Raw genomic sequence first — 5,518 nt, forward strand, 5'->3', positions numbered from 1 at the left:
TACAGAATATGAAGCATGCATCCTGGGATTAGAAATAGATGTGGCCCTAGGAATTAAGAATCTCAGAATCTATGGCGATTCGTCACTAATCATCAACTAGATCTCCAAGAGATGGAAAGTGAGAAGTGAAAGTCTCGCTACGTATCAAGCTCATCTGGAAACCCTCACGGAGAAACTAAATGAATTGGAATACACATATTTGACTAGAGAAGAGAATCAGTTTGCCGACGCACTAGCTAAGTTGGCATCAATGGTGCGAATTTCAAGAGACTGTATTAGAATTCCATTGACCATAGAAACAAGATATGAGCCAGCTTACGTTCATGCATTTGATGATGAACAAGAATCACAAGCAGAACATGAAGAACCGTGGTATACAGACATCCTTAACTATGTGACAAAGGAAGAATACCCTCTTAACACTGATAAAAGAGTACGCCGTGATTTGAGGCTCCTAGCCTCACAGTATGTGCTCCTTAGAGGAAAACTCTACAAAAGGACCGCTCAAGGAAGAAATCTCTTATACATAGATAAGAAAGAAGCGTACAGAACCATGGAAAATCTTCATGCCAGAATATGTGGAACGCATATGAATGCTAAAATGTTAGTCCAAAAGATTCAACGACAAGGATTTTATTAGACTACCATGGAGAAAGATTGTTTTGGGTGTTTTTGTCCCTCGGGAGAGTTACGTCACAAAGATTGGTCCGGCTTGAGCTGCACCTGCAAAAACAACGGAGACTCCGGTTGTTGGAGCTCCCCCTCCAACGGTCAAGTTAGTAACTTGAAAAGAGATAAATGGACGACAAAATTAAATAGGATCTTCTCGGATTCCGAGATCAGATTTTCTTTGATGAGAGAGAAAGTAAATGTAATAAATGATTGAATGTGTCCCACAATTTGGTGAATATCTCCCTATTTATAGGGTCATTGGAAGGTGTGCCCCTATCTTGGTCATTTGACCTAGATTTGGTGGGCTGCGCCGTCTTACAGCGCTCTTGGAAATTGGGCCCTTGAAGGCCGCAATTTCAGAAGGTATTTGAAGGTGACACGTGTTAGATGGCTATTGGTCCACTTGGACCAGCCTGGGCTTGACACGTGGCCCTCTCTCATTGGTCCACATGTCTAGGGTATTTTTACCCTAAACATTTGCCCCTCACAGGGGTCATGTGGCGGGCTACATGACGCCTGTGACACGTGTCCACCCGTGTGAGATGAAAAATGAAAACGGCTAGTAAATCTGGGGTATGACAGTGATGCCCCCGTTTCACCCCTCTATAAATAGGGGTTTACCCCCCCTCCTTTCTCTCACTATTTTCATTATTTTGACTTTCTAGAGAGAGAAAGAGAGATTCTTAGAGAGAGATACCCTAATTCCGTCTGCGTCAGATTTTCAAGATTTCCGTGTGCATACTTTGAAAACACCCGGTCAGCCATCTATAGCAGTTTTTAGAAAATTCAGAATCAAAGTAAGGTAACCGCTTGTACCCTCCTTCAACTTTTTCTTCTTTTTCATTTGTATACATTCTTGTTTAGTCTGTATACATAGTCTTTAAAATAAAAATGAACTCTCAATTCACACACTCATCACTATACGGCTGAATCTAGAACAAGAGGTGCCTTTTCCGGACTGTCGGAACTGCTGTGCTCATCCCCGAATTTCTCCATCTCTGTATCTATGCAGGACATAATGGCTAGAGTTAAACAAAAGGCTATTAAGCCAAGAAGCCGGCGCGCTAGGGAAGTGCCCGCGGTTGAGGTTGTTTCGGATGGGGAACAAGAGGAATCGGAGGAGAGGAGTGGTTCCGATGATGAGGCTCCCTCATCCTCAGATAGTTCAAGCGTGAGGGAGTTAGGCGGTGAAGAGGCCGCCTCCTCTCATGGATCAGGGGAGGAGGCAGGCGGCAACGATGTCGCCGAAAGATCGGGGGCCGAAGCATCTAGGTTCGATCAAGACAATTTTGCAGCTGACTACCAGCAGCCGGCTAAGACCTCTGCTAACCCTGACCGAAGAAGATAAGGATGCTTCCGGGTGATATAGCATTGTTGAAGAATGGCTTCAAGGCCTTCAAGGAAAAACACCCCTTTGGAAAGGGGTGGGATATTATTGTTCCGCCTGGGGATGCTATCATGGCCTAGGAGGATATAATTGAAAATGCAGACAACTAATTTGTTTTCTACAAGGCGGTAATAAAAGCCGGCCTCCGGTTCCCCCTCCATAATGGGATAAGGAAAATCCTCAAGGGGTACGATTTGGGCGTCTGGCAGCTCACTCCAAAGTCGTGGGGTGAATATATTGAGTTATATTGCCACGTGCGAGCTCCAGAATAAAGACCCCAGCTTTTCTGCCTTCACTCATATGCATTATCTGAGCAAGGCCCCAAGTGGTCATGGGGTGTGGTATACTCTCACCACCTTGCCCCAATACCAAATGACTTTGGACAAGGTGTCCAAATGGTCTAGGTGGAAGGAGAAGTTTTACACTACTACAAAAATTAGAAAACATACCGCTTATGAAAGACCCGTTATTTAATAAACGGGTCTGTTTGATGTAAGAGATTCAATATTTAATATAACGGATCTCTTATATATCCTAGGGCCCACTACTAAAGAATATATGAGATATAAAAGAACTAATTATGCACTCAACGGGTCTTTTAGGTGTACTAGGGCCCACACACTTGATTGAAGAACAAAAGATGAAAGGATATGAAACCCGTTATTAAATTTCATGGGTCTCTACCTTCGTCCTTTAATGCATGCTCTCTTATTTTTACATTCTCTCTCCTCAAAACCCTAACCTCAATCCCCAAATTTAAATCCTCATCTTCTCTTCCATCCGCCGACTATCTTCCAAGCTATAAAAATTTCCTAAAAATTTTGAAGCGACTCCTACCATCACCTTAAGAAAATCATGCTCTAAGGTATATAGTTTTCTCTCTCATTCGGGATTTTTACTCCGTCTCTTAGATCGTATGTTGAGGTTCAACAATGATGTCTATGGTCTTCTTCTTTTTTTTTTTGTGAAATTGCAGAATTCAACCATGAAATCGTGCGTGGTCATCTTGTTCGCTGTTTTTAAATGGCCTTGATGTCGGTTTCTGGGTTTTTTTTTGTTTTGTTTATACGTCCCTCAGAGTCACGGTCGAGAAATGCCGGCATCTCCTTACGCTTTTTCAATAGCAACTGGGATTTGTTCAAAGAAATGAAGGTATTTTGGTAATCGGGGTGGATAACAATTTATATTTCTTAGATCTATCTGTTTGGGTTTGGATTTGAGTTTTCTTGATTTTGATTTTGGGGATTTCATATTCATAAACTTGGACTATTTAATTTTTTTTTAATTAATGATTAATTTCTATTTTAGTTTATTCTCAATTTTTATGTCCAATTTCTTCTTATGGCTGGTATTTTGATTTTTTAGTTTGGGTTGTTCTTGATGATTGCAGTATATGAATTAAATGGAGATAGTGGACAAAATTTTCAACTACTGGAAGGAAGACATAATTATGATTTGCAAATTTGTTGACTGCAATACTTTGGTGCGTGGGGTTGAAAGATTAATATCAATTGAATATGTTTAGGAATTGTGTTTGTATAAATTTTTGAACTAAAGAGTTTTAATTTTTTCGTCTTGTAATTATATACCTGTAAATTTAGATCTGTAGCTTTGTATATGTTGTATTTTTTTTTCTTTCTTTCTCTTTGTAAATGTTATATAATACTAATGTTGTTATTTAAAAGAAATATTATTGATGTTAAATTGTAATTTCGTAATTTGCCAAAAAAGAAAAATCAACTATTTTTGTTTTGAGGTTTTTTGTACGTACCCGAATGGAGGGTGTGTACGTCCCTCGGGAGACAGATCTGCAATACAACACTCAAACGGCTTGATCACCTGCAAAACAACGGACCCCGGGGGGGGGGGGGGGGGGGGCGGAGGTCCGCCTCCAACGATTAAGACAGTGACCGAAATAATGTATTTTAGAGAGAGAAAGTAGAGAGAAGGGAGAGTAAATGTCGGGGGCATTGCCCTTGGAGAGAGAATTCGATCCCTTGAAGCTGATGTAATGATCAGTATTTATAGAGTATTGGGATATGTGCCTCTTAGGTTATTTAACCTAAGTAGATTGGCTTCCCACCGTTTTACGGTTTCTAGGGTTGTGGGCTTAAAGCCCATTTTCACCCTTCTATCATTGAGTGACACGTGTCATGCTCTAATTGGCTCATTGAGCGCTGAGCTTGCGGACACGTGTCGAGGTGGCATTGGTCCACATATAGGGGGTATTTTTTTACCCCCAAACATTAGCCCCTCGGAAGGGGTAATTTCTTTTTCAAGAGGAATTACTCCTTTCGAAATCAAGGCTTTATTTTCCGCTTGTTCAAAAGCTCTATGGGCGGCATATGTCTAGTTCAATAAAAGAGAGATTTGATTAACTTGGAAAATTTGATACCTTAAATGGTATGATATTTTCTAAGTTAATCAATCATAATAATGATTGCCTCCTGAACTAGACAGATGACGACTTTTATTTCTTTTAGCCCCACTATGGTGGTCATATGACCTTTGGGTGACTTAGAATATTTTTGAGACGTTTGACATCCCATAAGGCAGGAGGCAAATGGCCGCCTGATAGGGCAGGAGGCAAATGGCCGCCTGGGGGCAGGAGGCAAATGGCCGCCTGACTCTTCACAGGGCAGGAGGCAAATGGCCGCCTAACTCTTCATAGGGAAGGAGGCAAAGGCCGCCTAGGGGCAGGAGGCAAATGGCCGCCTGACTCTTCAAAGGGCAGGAGGCAAATGGCCGCCTGACTCTTCATAGGGCAGGAGGCAAATGGCCGCCTGACTCTTCACAAGGCAGGAGGCAAATGGCCGCCTGACTCTTCATAGGGCAGGAGGCAAATGGCCGCCTGGGGGCAGGAGTCAAATGGCCGCCTAACTCTTCAGAGCGCAGGAGGCAAATGACCGCCTGACTCTTCATAGGGGAAGGAGGAAAATGGACGCCTGGGGGCAGGAGGCAAATGGACGCCTGGGGGCAGGAGGCAAATGGCCGCCTGACTCTTCACAGGGCAAGAGGCAAATGGCCGCCTGGGGGCAGGAGGCAAATGGCCGCCTGACTCTTCACAGGGAAGGAGGCAAATGCCGCCTGGGGGCAGGAGGCAAATGGCCGCCTGACTCTTCATAGGGTAGGAGGCAAATGGCCGCCTGGGGGCAGGAGGCAAATGGCCGCCTGACTCTTCATAGGGCAGGAGGCAAATGGCCGCCTGGGGGCAGGAGGCAAATGGCCGCCTGAGGGCAGGAGGCAAATGGCTTCCTGGGGGGTAGGAGGCAAATGGCCGCCTGACTCTTTATAGGGAATGAGGCAAATGCCGCCTGGGGGCAGGAGGCAAATGGCCGCCTGACTCTTCACAGGGCAGGAGGCAAATGGCCGCGTGACTCTTCATAGGGCAGGAGGTAAATGGCCGCCTGACTCTTCACAGGGCAAGAGGCAAATGGCCGCCTGGGGGCAGGAGGCAAA

The 5,518-nt window shown here is 44.2% G+C and overlaps 1 long non-coding RNA gene across 1 annotated transcript; it reads left to right on the forward strand.

Annotated features, from left to right (window-relative positions):
- The first annotated feature begins 2,648 nt into the window (after positions 1-2,648).
- Positions 2,649-3,763, forward strand: LOC145614210 (uncharacterized). The gene is made up of 2 exons (XR_014107070.1): positions 2,649-2,924; positions 3,036-3,763. It is a non-coding gene; the product is annotated as an uncharacterized LOC145614210 (long non-coding RNA).
- The last annotated feature ends 1,755 nt before the right edge of the window (positions 3,764-5,518 follow it).

This window comes from Chenopodium album, chromosome 3, assembly GCF_948465745.1.
Source record: "Chenopodium album chromosome 3, dcCheAlbu1.1, whole genome shotgun sequence".
Classification (NCBI taxonomy): domain Eukaryota; kingdom Viridiplantae; phylum Streptophyta; class Magnoliopsida; order Caryophyllales; family Amaranthaceae; genus Chenopodium; species Chenopodium album.